At 39.4% G+C, this 19,372-nt stretch overlaps 1 long non-coding RNA gene across 1 annotated transcript in view; it reads left to right on the top strand.

Annotated features, from left to right (window-relative positions):
* The window catches only part of LOC309863627, a 186,299-nt gene extending 176,574 nt beyond the window's left edge, over positions 1 to 9,725 (top strand). The window contains exon 3 of the long non-coding RNA XR_014311158.1: positions 9,245 to 9,725. This is a non-coding gene — a long non-coding RNA (uncharacterized lncRNA). The remainder of the gene's footprint in view (positions 1 to 9,244) is intronic.
* Positions 9,726 to 19,372: the final 9,647 nt, after the last annotated feature.

The following is a 19,372-nucleotide window of genomic DNA, read 5'->3' as shown; positions in this document are numbered from 1 at the left end:
TCTCATTTATTAGTCATCTTTGGGATGTGAGGTGGTTCTCTTATTGTGATGTATTCATATAAAATGAAATATGTATTGAAGTTTTAAGATATCATAAAGACTGTCATTTGGACAGGTGCCCATCTGGACACCCTGTGCTGGTTCCTGAGAACATTTTGGTGGAAGATAGCAAGATAGCACAGCTCTGACTTTCAGCCGTGTGTCTGTCCCTTGCTCAGTGATATTAAATGTAGTGGGGTGCCTTCAGGTAGAGGACACTGGTGCCTATCTATCTTCTTTAGGAGCTGACTGCTACACATGTAAACACTTTCCTAATGGAGTACTCTTTGGGAATAACAGATTTACCTCCTTTGGCTAGTATTTTTTATAGAAACTTCAGGGAAAGTTGAATCCCCTTCAGGTTTCTTTTTGATTTTATTTTTGTTTTTTGGCCCTATACTATTTTGGTCAGCCCATGCTGGGCTGTTTAAATAACACTGTGAAATTATCACTTATCTGGCACTAGGGGGGATAGCAATGTTCCAATAACTGAAACTTATCCAGCTACATTGCAAACTTAAGAAAAAAATTACCATTTATATAAAGCCTTCTGAAATATGTGATACCCATTATTGCCTACTTTTTAAATCTAGGTAAGGTGAATATATTTTACCTTTATCTTCACTACTCAAGGTCAGAACTTTCAACATAGAATCATATTTAGACCTGGGTGGGTCTTGATTCAACCATCTGGTTCAACTATCTCCAAATAGACTGGAAGAGAATGAGGCCCAGAGAACTCTTGTGACTTTCTAAAGACTGCACAGCTGGGCAAATAGAGATATAGGTGAAAATGCAGCCCACAGCTCTTAGTTGAGTGCCCTTCTCATTGTCCTTGATAAGAGGTTCTTTAGATATGTAGGGTTTTTTATCTTTTCAATAAGTAGCTGTAAGCTACTGTGTTTATTAAGTTCTTTTTCCTTATTTTCAATTTTTTTCCCTGAATCCACTGTAATTGAAGAAGTCAGTTTTCATTTCTTGCTTTCATGATGTGTTTGTCTCTGTCCTTACTCTTATTTTTTTTTTATGTTTTTTTATTTTTTATTTATTTATTTTAAATTTATTTTTTATATATTTTTGGCCTAACAGTATTCATTATTTTTTCACCACACCCAGTGCTCCATGCAATTCATGCCCTCTATAATACCCACCACCTGGTACCCCAATCTCCCACCACCCCCGTCAATTCAAACCCTCTTATTTGGAGTACTTCTTTAGAGTGTGTGGTGGTGATGGCAGGCTCAGGACTTAAAAAATTCTTTTAAATAGAGAAACTTTACTTTTATAGAAGTGTTAAGTTTATAGCAAAATTGAGTGGAAGGTATGGGGCATTCCCGTGTACCCCCTGGAGTGGAGCCTTCTTAATACTTTCCTGTATATCCCACAGTTTAGCACTGTATCTTGTACACAGTAAGTGCTTAACAGAATAGTTGTTGATTGGTGTGTTCTTCCATCTGTGCGTTGAGGAACCTAGTAATGAAGGACATTTGAAATGTGTTTTAAATGAGAATATACTGCACTATAATGATGTTCTGAAAGAGGGCCTAGGGGCGAGATTATAAAGTGTATCTGCTTTATGACACCAATGTAGATCCTCAAAGCCCTTGCTTGCTTACTTGGGAGTTTGTAGGCCATTCTGGATAATTGAAGCCATTGGATAAGGGAAGTGCAACTTTAGTAGGAATGACAATTGAAATAACAACAATAATATTCTATAATTTAAAATAACAGTAATATTCTAATGAACAATGCTTGAAGCTAGATTTGGGTCTAGGAGTTAGATTTTAGAACTATTTGTGCCACCAATACATGGCTATGTCATGTTTACAGTTGTAATCTAGCATCTGGCCCAGGGCCTAGTTGTAATGTGGTGTCCATCATAGTTCCTAGTACCTAGTGACTAGCATATTGCCTTGTTCATAGAAGAAGCTCTGCCTCTTAGAGGAGGCATTATCTGAAGAACACATTGGAGTTACCCAGGCAAAGGGAGGTATTGCCTCAGAAAAGCACTTTACTCAGAGGGAAAATCGGTTACCCACCCATTAGGGGAGAAAAGCCTCTTGAGAATGAAGGGATTATAGTCCAAGGGGGAACCAGAGAAATAAGCAGAGACAGTCCATGGAGGATCTGAGAAATTTGCTAAGGAGGAGGAGTTTTATCTAGAAATATAATAAGGAGTCATTGGAGCATTTTAAGTTGGGACATTACATGGTCAGATTTGTTTTAGAAAGATCACTTGGGCTTCATGATGGAAAATTTATTCCTTCTACAAACACACACTGAGGGTTTGCCTTGTACTAGGCTTTCTTCCAGGACTTGTTGGTAAAGCTCAGATTAGTCAAAGTTCCTCATCTCAAGGAGCTCACATTTCAGTGCATGTTTATGTGTATGGTGGCAGCAGCAGAAGTGGGGACAAGTAGACGAATGTACTTCTAATTACAGGTAGTGACAAGGGATCTGAAAAACAAAACAAAACAAAACAAACAACAAACAACACAGAACAGGGCAGAAGAAGGTCGCTGGGATTGGGGGAGTATTTGAATTGGATGATCAAGAAATGCCTCCCTGAGATGTGACACCTCCTAGGAGACTGAGAGCAGAGAGACCAGATGAGAGGTGATGGGAGGCTAAAGTAAGGTAGTGGTAGCAATAACAGAGAAAAGAGGCCCAATGACAGCAAAATTTAAGGAGGTAGGGCCTGTAAGACTTGAAGAAAAATTAGATGTGAGAGATGAAAGACAAGGGTGGGGGTAGATATGTTTCTGGCTTGAATAACTTGGGTGGATGTTGGTACCATTCATTCAGAGGGGAGAGTAGGTTTGAGTAGTGGAGTGGGTTTAGCTGTGTTGATGAGGTCAGTCTTGGGCATGTTTCATCGTAAAGCAACAAAAACCTGTGTCTATTACAATCCTACATCTTTTCCGAATGCCTGAATTCTATGTCCCATTTTCTCTATTTTGGGCCAGGCAGGTATGGGCAGGGTGTTCAGAGTCCTCACCCCCTGCCCTAGCCCAGCCCTCAGGGACCCTGGAGACTCCTTTGATAGATGATGACAATCTGTACCTTGGGGTCAGCCCTCTGGTGATGACCAGATCACCGGCAGGCTCCAGGATCTCACTGTATTCCAATGAAACCATGGTGATGGTGGCCTGGCATTTATGCCTGTGCAGGCATGACTATGGTGCCTTCATTGATGGCTGAGACCAGGTTCATGTCTACCTGCTCTGTCAAGCTGTCAAGGTGGTGATGGTGATGGTGTCAGTAGCCACTGTCTGTGGGCCCAGTCCTGCACAATGGTCTGGTGCCTGGCTGTAGTCTGTCATCTTAGACATTTTGGAAAGCATAATGGTGCCCCTTGATGGTTCTCCTCTCTCTCTTTTTAAGTTTTTATTTAAATTCCAGTTAGTTAACATACAGTGTAATATTAGTTTCAGGTGTACAGTACAGTGATTCAACACTTCCATACAACACCCAGGGCTCATCACAAGTGCACTTCTTAATCTCCATCACCCATCTCCCCAACTCCCTCCCCTCTGGTCACCATGAGGTATAGTTCTGTATAGTTAAAAGTCTGTTTCTTGTCTTATCTCTCTTTTTTTTTTCCTTTGCTCATTTGTTTCGTTTCTTGAATTCCACATATGAGTGTAATAATATGGTATTTGTCTTTCTGTGACTAACTTATTTCCCTTAGCATAATACTCTCTAGCTCCATTCATGTTGTTGCAAATGTCAGATTCTCCTCTCTTTTAAAGTACTTGGAAGACTGAATTTCCTAAACTTCCTGAGGTTACAGGGTCATATAACTAGTTCTGGGCAATGATTTATGAGTAGAAGTGACATGTTTTTGGCTAAGTCGCTTAGATATTAGTGCAAGATCTTTCACTTAAGTCTGTTACCTTTGTGGACCACGGAGAAGGCTTTGTGTTGGGATGGCTGGGCTACCTGGGTGTCTGGGTATAGATGTAGTTACTCTGGAGAGATACCCAGATCTGAGTTAGACTTTGTATGAGTGAGAAATAAACTTCTGCATGTTAAGCTACTATTTTGGGGTGGCTTATTATTGGAACATCAACTAACCTGTTCTGGTTAATATAAGCATGTTGAGTTTAATGTGCCAGTGGGATCACCAGGTGGAATTGTTCAGTAGGTAGGTGGATATACAGGGCTCAAGTATAGGAAAGGTCTAGAATGTGGATATAGATTGGTGAGCCATTCATAAATGTATGGTGGTTGATGGGAATGAATGAAATCAATCAAGACAAGTGAGCAGTGAAGACTAAAGACAAAGTTCCAGAAGAAACAAAATTTAAGGAGAGGAGAAGAGCGAGAAGCCCACAAAAAATAAATAAAAAAGGAGTGGCCAGAGAGATAACAGTAATGTTAGAAGGAGTGGTATGAGTTTGGAGAGGTAGAGGGGGAAGGGGCTGTACAAAGAGTGGTTACTCTGAAGGTTCTCAACAGACAGGGTTTAGGCACTACATAGTTGCAAGAGGGCTTGGAGGTCTTGTGTGTTGCATATGCAGAGACAACACAGTGATTTTATTGGCTGTGTATGTTTATTGGGTCAGAGTTGAGGCAATTGATGAAAATCATGGAGAAGTGAAGCTCTTCTCTTGGTGCTGCTGTTAGGTGTAGGAGACATTATGAAGGAAGAATGGCAGAAATATCATTCATTTAATATAGTACTTATCCTTCTAGACATGGGACATATAGCAGGGAAAAAAGTTCTTATTCTCAAGGTATTCATCATCATTTCAAAGAAACAGAAAAGTGTGTGATATTTCAGGTGATGGTAAGTACTAAAATTGGAAGGGAAGCATACATATATAATAAAGTGACAGTGTGATAACTTATAAGGTATTTGGGGAAATTTGACACAGTGACATTTGAGCAGAGACCTGAATTGAGGGAGGGAGTAAACCTTCTAGAAATCTGGTGAGAAGTGTTCTAGGCCAATGAAACAGCAGAGGCAAAGGCCCTGGGGCAAGATTGTAGTTGGCACATTGGGGTGATAGCAGGGAGGCAGGGAGGACAGTGTGACTGGGGCAGGTGGGCTGGGGGAAGAGTGGCATGAGGTGATCTCACAGCACAGAGGCTGTGAGGACTGGTTCATGTGGACTTTGTGGGTCTCTAAACAACTGTGGCTTTTATTCTGAATGAGCTGTGGTTCTCCTGGAATATTTTGAGTATTGAAATGGCTTGAAATGATTAACACTAAAAAAAAAATTACTCTGGTGGCTCTGAGAGGAGAGAAATATAATTGTCAAGGGTGAACACAGGAGTTTCATTAGAAGGTGATTGCATAAGTCCTTTATCTGGACTGGGTAATGGTGGAGGTGGTAAGAAGTAGCTGCTTTTGGTTACATTTTGGTTATGCTTGTAAGATAGTATCAACAAGATATGCTGTTGGGCTGGATGGAGAAGAAAAGAGCAAAAGGGTTGAAGATAATTTCAAAGTTTTTGGTATGGGCAATTGGACAGATGGAATTTTTTTTTTTTTTTAAGAGAAGGAGTTGACTGTAGAAGAAACAGTTTAGAGGGGAAAAATTTAGTATAACTTCCTTACATATTAAGTCTGAGACACCTTTGAGATATCTAAATGATGATAGTTTCTTGTTGGCAGTTGGAGACACAAAGCTAGAACTTTGGAAGAAGTCATAGCTGGAAATATCAACTCTGAAGTTGTTGTTTTATAGTTGGATTCTTACCCTGGAAGACAAGTGAAGAAGGTATTTCAAGGAGTAAGGACTAATAATTCCTGTCATAGGCTGCTACTGTAAGAGGTTAGATGAAAGTTATGACCGTTGTTATGATAGATATTAAAAGCAGGTACAGTGAAATGGTTGGGGACAATATCTAGGTCAAGAAAGAATTGGCAGAGAGGAATTTGATACTGAAAGTATAAATACATATTTTCAATAAAGGGGGAATGCTTGTAGGGGAATGTTAGATCGGGAGGGACTTTCTAAAAGATAGGTGATTATTTTTATATGTTTGTATACTAATGGGAATGATCTAGGAAGAAATTAAATGATGTATGGGTAGAGTACCAAATCCTTCGGTAAGCAAGAACAGAAGGGATCCAAACTATCAGTTGAAGGATTGCCCTCTTACAAGGTGTAAACAGTTCATCATTTTAATAGGAGGGAAGGAAGAATGTGGGTACAAATGCAGGCAGATTTATGATTATGGGAAGGTGTGAAATCTCTTATGACCGCCTCCATTTCCTCAGTGAATAAGAAGCTCTGTCATAGCAGAGAGAAGGATAGCAGAAGAGATGTTGGAAGTTTGGGAGAGAAAAGGATAACGAGTATTCCTCTGGAGAATGGGAGACTGCAAAAACGATTAGGGAAGTATAATATGCATGTCAGGAAGCAGTAGAGTTCCCCTTGAAGTCTGTAGTCCTGAATTTCAGATGTGACCAATAACATTCATTATACGTTTGCCTACCTGGTGGCTTCAGTGCCTGTGATTGAGGGGCAGGTTCAGGGTTGGGGGTAAGAGATGTTAGAGTGTGTGCAATGTCATAAGTAATAATGGGTTGTGGACTCTAGACTGGGGTGGGGAGGGACAGTGAAAACATGGAGGGGTTGAATGGATTGTTGGAGTTGGGGAACTAGAGGAAGTGAACCAGAGGGTTAGCAGATGGAGGTCAGAGAAGGGGATGCTTGAGCCAATGAAAGCAGTGTAATCATTTGTAAGGACAGTGACAATGTGTGTGGCAAAGAGGGTGGGAGGGTGGGTGGAAGAGCAGATCATTGTAGATGAGAAGTTGATGAAAATGAAAAGCCAACGTATTGGAAGGAATTACAAGGAGACACTGAAGTTACCAAGAGCAGTGGTGGAGGGTGACCGTGAATCAGGTGCTGAACTTTCAAGGGATGAAGAGAAGTAACCTGTGGGTCTTTAGGTAAGTGCAGCAAGGAGGATGAACAGGATAATAGAACATTGATAGCAAGACTTTGAAGGAGTTGGGATTCATGGAGGTGCACCCTGCATATATCTTCATGATGCTATCTTATTCTACATTTTGATTTAGTCTGTGCCCTTATTCTGTCTCTTTTACAAGCCCCATCTTACTAAACTGTGAGTTCATTAGGTGCAGGGACTGTGTTCTCATTTTTAACTGTCACAGTGCCTAACACAGTGCCTGATCTATAGCAGGCAATTACCATTTGTTGAATTAGATTGCACCAAATGTGGAAATTTAAAGATCAAGTGGCTAACAACCTCAGAGGATACAATACTGAAATGGAATTTACACCTAGATTTATTATGTGTACTAAAAACACAGCACTGTCAGCTAATCATGTAGTTCCAATTGTTTCTAGAGTTCCAGAGACATTAAAAATATAATTTGATCATAAATATTGCAAAGAAAAGCCTGGGGCCATTCTATTTGCATGGGAAGGAGCTGTTTCCTTGTTTCTATATGGCAGGGATAAAAATGTCTGAGAAGGAGCACCGTTTGCTAGCTTTGACCACTTCCTAAATCCCGCAAATATTTGTTCATCCAAAATTGCCCTTTGAAAGCTAAAGAACAGTTTTATTTTGCAGAAGGAGCTGTACCCTTACCTTAACCATACCTAGGGCAAACTGGGCAATGCAAAAACACTGTTCTTGAAAATCTCCTCACTGTGTAATGGCATTGTATATGATGAATAATAAAAGTAAGAAGAAAAGAGAAATTTTGATTGAAACTGTAAATTCAACTTAGATTTACTTCCATGACTTATTTCTGCAGCATCTAAATGTAAATTGTAAGGGTGAAGAGCTGTTTTATGTGATGTCCAAAATTACTTTTTGAAAACCATCATGCAATGTCAGCACTTCATCTCTACCACCGACATAGGTGATGGAGACAGGGAGCTACCACACACTGCAGCTTTCTGTGGGTAATTCACATTCTCCTTGTGTCTTTCAATTACTGCTGGCAAATGTGCATAACTAATCAACTTAGATCAGAGACACTTGATTTGTACTCTTTCTTTCCCCATATCTGTCACCTCTTGCTCTCCTTCTATTTTCCCTCTCCCTCCTCTTTTCTTAGACACTCATAAACCAGAATCACTTAAAGATAATAGCTCCTTCAAAAATGCAACTCCACAGGATTTAATTAAACCTTAAGTCCCAGGCTGGCCTGGGGAGGCTGAAGTAGGATGAGATGAAACTTTGTTCAGAATGAACATGGTATTCTAGTGGCTTCAAGGTGTCTGAGACCACGTGCATTTCAAGAGAGATTTGGCTTGTTGCTGGTTGTTTGAATTCAGTGAATTAAGCCATGGCCTAAAGAGTTAGCAGTCCTCCCTTTTGTGTGACCTTGGCTGAGAAAGTGTTCTTTTTTTCCTCTTCCTTATCTGTAAAATGGAATTTGAATACCAACCTTAAACTCTGTTGTTGCTTAGAAAACAACTTCTTAAACTTTGACCTCCAATATATTTTTCCTTGGTTTACTTACAAAGGCTAATAACCACACTGGGTGTATTTCAATTGTTGCAGATATTTAGGTTAAGATGAAAGGGGTTATTTTGTTACTGGGTATCCCATATTCCATTAAATCTTCTGGGGTTCTAGAGTAAGATAAAGTACATTAGGACAGAAGTTGTTATATCCTTCCGTACATAATTGTACTTTGGGCAAACTGCTCATATGCAACTACTATTCTTGAAAATCTCCTGGCTGGCAGAATTATTATAATAGTTAACATTGACATAATGCTTACTATATACTAGAGATTCCTTAAATAATTGATATATAGTAATTTATTTATGTGTCACCACAATTGTCTATCAGAGATGCTGCTAATTATTCCCAGTTATAGATAGGGACAGAAAACTTAAGCAATTTGATTAAGGACCTCACCAGTGTGTTTGTGTGTGTGTGTGTGTGTATGTGTGTTTGTGTCTGTATTTGTGTGTGCTCCTGTTCAAACTTTCATAAAGATTTTATAATTAAAAAAAAAATTACAAATACGTAACCTTTTTCCACAAACAACATGCCATGCTAAGGAGATCTTCCTAAGAGAGAGAGTTTGCTGCTAGAATATTTGAACTTCTAACTAGGAGAACTTACTTTGTCTTTTAATATTTCATATTGGTCAAAACTAGATCCTTGGTTGCCTCATACCAAAACTCAAATATTCCAAATTGGTTATTTTGTAAACCACAGAGGTACAAACAACATTTTTTTTCCTTTTCCTTTCTAGATCCTTATACACTGAAAGCTGTAACGGGGCCACAGGTTTGAGGCTGGCACTTCCTGCCTGATTCTGCTCTTCTGGGAATACAACACGTGTGGAAAAGGCAAAGACCCTGCCTACCTACTTAATAGCGAGGGATACAGTCAATAATTAAGTAAATACAACAGTATGGCCTGGACTGTCAGAGGTGCACGTTCTGTGACAGCAGCTGAGCTGGGAAAATGAAGGGCCTGGAGGATGTGAGCAAGGCGGCTGTCAACACAGGGGAGTCGGGGAACGCTGCCCTGGAACCGAGGACATCTGAGCAGAGATGTACAGGAAGTAAGGGAATGAGCCATGAGATGATCTGTGGAATGTTCTAGGTGGGAGCCGAATGAGTCAAGGCCCTGAGTCAGATGATGTTCTGTGTGCTTAAAGAACCATGTGGCTGGAGTGAAGCGAGCCAAGTGCAGAGAGGCAGGTAATAAAATCAGGGGGCAAGTCTGGGGCCAGAACAGAGAGTCTTTTGGTTACTGGGAAGACTGTGAAGGGAAGACATTGGAGGGTTTTGAGTAGGAGAATAACAGGATCCAGCTCACATTTTAGAGGGTCGCCTTGACTGCTCTCACAGTGTTACTTGGGAGCAAGTAAGGAAGTGGGGAGACTAATTTTGAAGTTGTTGCAACTTTTTAGGTGAGAAGTGATGGCTTGGGCAGGGCGGGTAGCAGTGGAAATGGTGAGAAATATTTGGATTTGGGTGATATTTTGAAGATAGCCTGAAGTGCTTTGTAGATGGATTCACTGTGTGGTGAATATTAGATCATGTACGAAGATCTTACAACTTAGGAGATTTGTGTGCTAAAGAGTTCATATCTAAGGTCTGTTTCTTGAACACAGGGATCTTAATCACATTTACTATATGTTCCCTGAGATATAACAACACTCAACTATTTTGTTAGCTGTAGTCAAACTTTATTCTTTCCGGATTTAAAGCTTTGTATATCTTCTTTTTGATTCGGGGGGATTTTTAAAGTGATGTTATTAGTCCACCAAAACAGAAGCTGGTGAAAGAAAATGAATGACTTTTCAATGTATTCATGAAAATAGCAGGAAAATACACAAAAAATTACAAGAAAACATTTGAGAATGTGTATCTATTAAATAAATATGGGAGAAAGGAGCCCATGTGGAAGAAAAACAACACATAACATACAATTATATGTAAATGGCCCTTAGGGAATTACCTAAGAAAGGATTATTTCATTTAGCCGCATCAGCGAAAAATTGCCTGGCTTTATATCAGAAAAAAAAAAAATCCCTATAATCCGCTTTTAAAAGTGCTTGCTCCGTATATTATGCATGACATTTCCAGCCTGCCAAACTTGTGATTGAGCTAGTGATTAGAAGACAGTGCAGCACCTCCTTGTCTCTCTCTTTCTTTCTTGGGAGCAGCAATGCCTCAGCTCTCCTTTCTCTGAATGCCTCATGAAAGTCAGAAATGGAGCAATGAAGGAGAGACATACATCGAACAGCTGATTTGGTGAAAGAGAAACACCTAGCAGGAATGTGCAGCAACCAAGACTGGAATAGTTGGCCGAGGGGAGAGAGAATGAGAGGGGTCAGGAAAGAGCAGTTTTATGTGTAATGTTGAGGGTCAGAAGGGTGTCAGGTATCAGCAGTCCCTGGGTTAATGCCCTGGCACCAAAGGAAATGAAGTCCCGTTTGATTTCTGGCAGCTCTGAATAGAGATGGCTCATTGTCAGCCTGCATGTTTATATCGTGGTAATTTAATTGGCCTATTGAAGCAAAGGGGCTGTTGTGAGGTTGCAGTGGAAAAGGGGAGGAAGTACTGTGTTGTGGTGTGTGTGTGTGTGTGTGCGTGTGTGTGGTAGAATTAAAGTGGTAATTGATTATGATTATTTCCAATGCTCACCAGAATGGACCAGTTCTGAATAATCAGGTTATGCTCCAGTAGGGCTCGGGGTGGCACAGGTAGGCATTATTTAATTCATCTGTGAGAAAGTGAGCAGCAGAGGGAGATAAAGTGGGTATTAATCAGAACTGTACGAGCTTTGGGATGGCTGCCTCTAAATCAATCCAAGGAATCATCTGGGAAATCAACCTCTGTTTTCAGCTGGCTTACATGCTTTATTCTGGTGGGGGGATATTAGGAGCTTTTTTCAATCACTTCTTCCCAGTTTGGTTCATCCTAATGAACCCCAGAAAATTCATAAGTCAGGAGGAGTTTGCTCTGACTGGAATTTCATTCCACAGTCTCTGAATACTGATGACCAGCAAGCATTACTGGGACATTATCCAATAGCCTGAGGTTCTTCTGAGTTTGATCCAGGCACTATCAATGACTTCTCAGTATCTCCCGAGTCACAGGATGGCTCTGCCAGTCTGGAAGCTATGGGCTAGTCAGTACAGGTGACAGAGCACACCTGAAATGAGGGATCAAATGAAGAACCAGGAACGAAGGACAGAGGGATCTTGCTGTGGGCTTAATAGGCAGTATGGAGGCAGATTAATTCATGGACGTTTCTCTTTGACTTTTGATTATAGAATATAAGAGATAGTCTCATTGGCCTTGAGAAAACTTTTTTTTGTATGTGTGTTTTTATTTTATTCTTTTTAATTTAAACTTTAGTTACTTAATATACTGTGCAGCATTGCTTTGTGAAGTAGAATTCAGTGATTCATCGCTTGCATTCAACACCTAGTGTTCATCACAAGTGCCCTCTTTAATGCCCACCACCCATTTAACTCCTTCCCCATCCACCTCTTTTCATCAAACCTCAGTTTGTTCTCTATCATTAAGAGTCTCTTATGGTTTGTTTCCCTCTCTTCTTTTTTTCTTTCCCCCCTTCCCATATGTTCATCTGTTTTCTTTCTTAAGTTCCACATATGAGTCATATTGTCTTTTTCTGACTGACTTATTTCACTTAGCATTATACACTCTAGCTCCTTCCATGTTGTTGTAAATGGTAAGGTTTCATTTTTGAAAAAAATGTTTTGAAGAGGAAACCTACTAGTTTTTAATGTAGCAAGATTGAAGGATAAGAAGAAAAATGCTGCCCTTTGATCCTTAGTTTTTGACCACAGCATTGGCCTCCACACTGAGCCTGCAAGTCTCCATATACATGTGGACTTTGGATTTGAGAAACCTTGCATTAAAAGTTATCTTGGTAGTACTTTAGGTTATCCCCACTGGGTAGTACTCAGTACTCAGTAAGGGGGGACTCAGATAACCCAGAATGTGCTTATATTGTTTATGAAAAATCATTGAAATGAAGATATGCACTACGTAATCATAACAACTAAAGATATCCAGAAACATATCCATGGATTCCGGGAGTCCATGAGAAAAGGTACTAGGTTGTAGGATTTTTCTAGAATAAATCCTGAGTCATATAAACTATTCCTTGGAGTAATTAGGTAGGATCTCTGGTAGGAACATGTATTCTTTCAGGTGCTATTCTTGGGTGCTGTAAGCTGATGCTCCAACACATTTAATGCATGCCCTGCTAGTGTCCCCATCATTTTCTACACTCTTTTGTTTCAGGGGACCTCGAATAACTAATAAGCCATCTTATATGGCCTAATATCTATTAGATTTTTTTTTCCTCAGGGTTAATGAAAGGGCTGATAATTTCTAAGGTAAATTTATGGGATTCAAAGCTTTTGAAAATGGTTTCAAATTAATAATAATAATAAGATTCATATGAGACAAAGTACTTGTTTATCTGACTATGAAAAAAAATGAGTCAAGGGAATGATGATTAAAGCCTAAATTATGATCTTTGGTAAGTAAGTCCTGTTGAATTCAGGGTTGCAAAATACCTCTTCTCAATTGGTTGTTCTTATTAATTTGAATGTTTCTTTTGGCATCTGTGTTATTTATAGACATCAGTAAAGATGGTTAAGATGTATCAGGTAGTATATATTTTTATAGATGTGTTTATTCTGAAAACACACATTGTTTCCCAATGCAACATCTTGGGCCATTCAAAAATCAAAGTTGCTTTGTATGTTGTTGACTCATGGGCTGCTGGAGATTATAATGGACCTCTAAGCCCTGTTCATCTTTCTATGTTTAAAAAAAGAAAATACAGAAAGAAAGAGAGATAAAGAAAAATGCTCGGTCTCTATCTTAATTACAAAGAGAATAGTGGAAGGGAACTATAGGCAGTGGGCTAAATTACATTTGGGAAATATAAGCAATAGAAATATAGGACATAGCTCCAAGTATTACAGGTTAAGTGGCCTCTATTGTGCAGAGGCTAAGAAAAGAGAAGGATGTGGTTTTCTTGGGACTGTTTTTGGTCTGTTCTCCTTGACATTCTTTCTTCAGATTTTGATGCTTTGTCCTATAGGAGGTGCCAGGGCAATTCTGGGTGTATGTGGCATTAGTCACATTCCCTGTCCAGTAGCTCTGGTCTCAACTAGCTAGACAAGGTTCAGAGCCAGGGGAAAATGCAGGACACACTCAGGGATAAAGGTAGGAAGTAGCAGGAAGGAGAGATCTGTTAATGTTTGGTAGCATTAACTTGAAAATCTGTTTGATAAAAATAAAACATGAAAGCTGGCACTGGTTTTCTTTCTTCGGGTATTATTGCTGCCCACCAAATTCTGAGTGCATTTCCATTTCCTCCCACATAGCAAGTCCATTTCCAAGGCAGGCCTTTGATTACTCTTGATGTATTCTTGGTTAGTGAAGAAGATTTAAAACATCCATAAAGGAACTTCTGGGGAAGATGGTGGAGTGAGAGGACCCTAAGCTCAACTCATCCCATGGATATGGATATGACTAGGAAACACGTCAGTGTATATAACCTAGAAAATGACCGAGAGACTGGCAGAACAAACTCCACAGCTAAATGTAGAGAAGAGGCTATACTGAAGAGTGTAGGATGGGCAGAGACACAGTGGGGAGCTAAATGGACCTGTGAGACTGTCCATGAGAGGGAAGGAACTCTGGACACGAGACGGGAGAGAAACAGACTATCACACCAAGAAAGACTGTGTAGGGAAAATGAATCCCCATAATAATTGGCTTTGAAAACCAGAGGGGCTGAATTATTTGAGTTATTACAACCAGAGGGTCTTAAATATGCAGTTTTAAAAATCAGCAGGTTGGACTCTGGGAGAGCAGGGATTGGGTGCAATAGGAAACCAATTCCCTACCCTTAAAGAGACATCATGACAAACAGCTCACAGAGATACAGCATGATAGCAGCAGTTTGAAGAACTCTTAAGGCAAACGGGTGGGAGAGTTATTTGCTAAACTTAAAGTTTGCTGAGGGGCTTCTCTAGGGACAAAAGGGCTGGCCATTTTCTTCCTCTGTCCCCATCATAAACACATGGCCACCTGCAGAAACCAATGCAGTTGCATTCACTACCTTACTTGCTTATACTGCACCCCAGCCTCTTCAGCTGGGCCTGCATGGGTCCTGGTGCTGCAGGTTCCTTTCCCCTGAAGACCAGTGAAAATCTTGTCAATACCATATCTCCCAACTGTATGCATTGGGAAACCCAAGTCCCAGAAATGGCAGTGGCTGGTCACCTTCCACAGAGGATTCAAAAACCTTGTTAAGGGCGCCTGGGTGGCTCAGTGGGTTGGGCCGCTGCCTTCGGCTCAGGTCATGATCTCAGGGTCCTGGGATCGAGTTCCACATCAGGCTCTCTGCTCAGCAGGGGGCCTGCTTCCTCCCTCAATCTCTGCCTGCCTCTCTGCCTATTTGTGATCTCTTTCTGTCAAATAAATAAATAAAATCTTTAAAAACAAACAAACAAAAAACCTTGTTAAAACTGTGTGCCCTACCTATGTGAACTTTGTGGAGTGGCCCAGGTTGGCCTGGTTTTGGTGATGGCTGTGCATCTCTTTTGGAAGAGGACTGGCTTTACTGTGTTAAAATGCATGCCCTAATGTCCACAATCACCAAACTGTGGAAAGAGCAAGGTGCCCTTCAACAGATGAAAAGATAAAGAAGATATGGCCCATATATAACAAAGGCCCATATATACAAGTGACAGGATGGAGAAATATTTGTCATGCAAACAGATGTGAGAAGAAAGCTGGGGTAAAAAAACCCCAATTCATCAGAAAGGATGAATATCCAACTTTTGCATCAACATGGATGGGACTGGAGGAGATTATGCTGAGTGAAATAAGTCAAGCAGAGAAAGTCAATTATCATATGGTTTCACTTGTGGAGCATAAGCAATAACATGGAGGACATTAGGAAAAGGAAAGGAAAAGTGAATTGGGGGAAATACGAGGGGTGGGGAGATGAACCATGAGAGACTGTGGACTCAGAGTAACAAACTGAGGATTTTAAAAGGGAGGAGGGTGGGGGGGGGGTGAGTGAGCCTGGTGTTGGGTATTAAGGAGGGCATATTGCATGGAGTACTGGGTTTGGTGCATAAACAATGAATCTTGGAACACTGAAAAAATAAAATTAAATTTTAAAAAATTACTTTCAAGAGCAAGATAGGAGCTGGCTTTCCTAACACAACAGAAACAGACACAGAGACTTAGACAAAATAAGCAAACAGAGGAATATGTCACAAATGAAAGAATAGACCAAAATCACAGCAAGAGACCTAAGCAAAACGGAGATAAGTAATATGCCTGATAGAGAATTTAAAGTAATAATCATAAAAATACTCACCAGACTTGTGAAAAGAGTGGAGGACATCAGTGAGACTCTAACAAAGAGATAAAAAAGCACTAATCAGAGATGAGTAACACAATAATTGAAATTAAAAATACTCTAGACAGAATAAAGAGCAGGCTAGAAGAAGCAGAAGAACAAATCAGCAGCCTGGAAGATAGAGTATTGGAAAGTAATCAAGCTGAGTTGATCAAGGGGAAAAACAATGATGCAAAATGAGAAAAGACTTAGGAGACTCAGTGACTCCATCAGATGTAATAATGGTCGCATTATAGGAATCCAAGAAGGAGAAGAGAGATTTATTTGAAAAAAACACAGGCTAAAAACTTCCCAAATTTGGAGAAAGGAACATAATTCAGATCCAGGAGACACAGAGATCCTCCAACAAAATCAACCCAAGGAGGTCCACAATAAAATACTCAGTAATTAAAATGGCAAAAAGCAATGAAAAAGAATGAATTCTAAGAGAAGCAGAATAAAAGAAAATAGTTATGCACAAGGGAAACCCCATAAGCCTATCAGCAGATTTTTCAACAGAAATGTTGCAGGCCAGAAATGAGTGGCATGCTGTATTCAAAGTGCCGGAAGGGAAAAATCTGTGGCCAGAGTACTCTGTCCAGCAAGGCTATCATTCAGAATACAGGGAGAGATAGAGTTTCCCAGACAAACAACAGTGAAAGGAGTTGGTGACCATTAAACCAACCCTACAAGAAATGTTAAAGGGGACTCTTTGAATGGAAACAAAAGACCATAAGTAAGAGTAACAAAAGTAGAAAGCTCAGAAGCAGTAATAATATTGGTAAATCTGACTCAAGGGACTCACTAAGCAAAGGGAAGTAAAGTATGACAGCATATACCTAAAAAAGGGGAAGAGCAGAGTCAAGAACGAGTTCAAAATAAGCAACCATCAACTTCAGATAGATTGCTGTAGGCAGACAATGTTACATACAAACCTAATGGTTACCACCAATCAAGCACCAATAATAAGTTTGCAAAAAAGAAAGAGAAAGGAATCCAAGTACATCACTAAAGAAAGCAGACTTATGGTGAGAGAAGAGAACAAGGGAAGAAAGGAACAAAGAAGTACCACAAAACCAAACACAAGACAAATAAAATGGCAACAAATCCATACCCATCCATAACTGCTTGAATGTAAATGAACTAAATGCTCCCATCAGAAGACAGAAGGTGTTGGAATGGATAAAAAACAAGACCCATCTATAAGCTGCCTACAAGGGACTCACTTCAGCCCTTAAGACACATTGCAGGTTGAAAGCGACAGGATGGAGAAATATTTGTCATGCAAACAGATGTGAGAAGAAAGCTGGGGTAGAAAAACTTCTATCAGACAAAGTCAACTTTAAAACTGAAATGAAGGTTGTACCAAGAGACAAACAAGGACACTATATAACCCCTAAGGGAACAATCCAAGAAGAAGACATAACAGTTGTAAATATTTATGTACCCAACATGGGAGCACCCAAATACAAAAGGCAGCTAATAACAAACATTAGGGAACTAATTGATAGTAATACCATAATAGTAGGGGACTTTAACACCTGATGTACATCAGTGGCCAGATCATCTAATTAACAAGGACATAGTGGCTTTAATGACACACTGGACCAGAGGATTGAACAGACTTTCAGAGCATTCCATCCTAAAACAGCAGAATGCACATTCTTTTTAAGGGCATGTGGAACAGTCTCCAGAGTAGGTCACAGATTAGGTCACAAAACAAGTCTCAACAATTTCAAAAAGATCAGAGGTATACCATGCATCTTCTCTGGCCACAACACAATGAAACTAGAAATCAACCATAAGAAAAAAATCTGGAAAGAGAACAAGTATATGGAGGTTAAACAAAATGCTACTAAACAATGAATTGCCCATGAAGAAATCAAAGAGCAAAGCAAAAAATACATGGAAACAAATCAAAATGAAAACACGATGATCCAAAAACCTTTTGCATGCAGCAAAATTGGTTATAAGAGGGAAGTTTATAGCAAAAAGGCCTACCACTCCAAGAGGCAAGAAAAATCTCAAATAAATAACCTAACCTTATACCTGAAGAAGCTAGGAAAAGTGGAACAAGCAAAACTCAAATCCAGCAGAAAGAAAGAAATCCTAAAGATTAAAGTAGAAATAAATGATAACAAAAATTAAAAAAAACAAAACAAAACAATGAGATGGGTTAATGAAACCAGGAGCTGGTTCTTTGAAGAGATCAACAAAATTGATAAATCCATAGCCAGTCTCATCCAAAAGAGAGAGGACTCAAATAAACAAAATCAGAAACAAAAGAGGAGAAATAGCAAATAACACTTGAGAAATACAAAGGATTCTAAGAGAACATTATGAAAAAGTATATGTCAACAAACCAAGCTATCTGGAAGAAATGGATAAATTTCTAATATACAACTTACCAAAACTGAAGCAGGAAGAAATAGAAAATCTGAACAGACCAATTACCAGCAGTGAGATCAAATCAGTTACCCCAAACTCCCAACAAACAAAAGTCCAGGACCACACAGCTTCACAGGTGAATTCTACCAAACATTTACAGAAGAATTAATACCTATTATTCTCAAACTTTTTCAAAAAATAGAAGAAGAGATAAAACTTCCTAATTCATTTGAGAAGCCAGCATTACCTTGATTTCAAAACCAGATAAAGATGCACACAAAAAGGGAACTACAGGGCAATATCTTCAATGAACATAGTTGCAAAAATCCTCAATAAAAGATTAGCAAACTGAATCCAACAATGCATTAAAAAAAAGTATTCTCCAAGATCAGGTGGGATTTATTCCTGAGATGGAAGATTGGTTCAATATTAGCAAATCAATCAATATGATACATCACTTCAGTAAGAGAAAGGACAAAAACCATATGATCATATCAAATGATGTAGAAAAAGCATTTGATAAAATATAATATCTATTCATGATAAAAACCATCAACAAAATAGGTTTAGAAGGAACATACCTCAACATAATAAAGGCCTCATATGAAGAAACATAAAGCTCCATGGATTGGAAGAACAAATATCGTGAAAATGTCTATTCTACCTAAAGCAATCTACACATTTAATGCAATTCCTACCAAAATCCTATCCATTTTTTTCAAAGAAATAGGACAAATAATCTTAAAATTTATATGGAACCAGAAAAGACCTCGAATAGCCAAAGGAATATTGAAAAAGAAAGCCAAAGTTGGTGGCATCACAATTCCAGACTTCAAGCTCTATTACAAAGCTGTCATCATCAAGACAGTATGGTACTGGCACAAAAACAGGCACATAGATAATGGAACAGAATAGAGAGCCCAGAAATAGACCTTCAACTCTATGGTCAACTAATCTTTTTTTTTTTTTAACTTTTTTTTTTTTTTTTAAGATGTTATTTACTTTATTTGACAGACAGAGATCACAAGTAGGCAGAGAGGCAGGCAGAGAGAGAGGGAGGAGGAAGCAGGCT

This window comes from Mustela nivalis (assembly GCF_964662115.1).
Source record: "Mustela nivalis genome assembly, chromosome: 4".
Taxonomy (NCBI): Eukaryota; Metazoa; Chordata; class Mammalia; order Carnivora; family Mustelidae; genus Mustela; species Mustela nivalis.
This window is presented reverse-complemented; position numbering and strand designations above follow the sequence as displayed.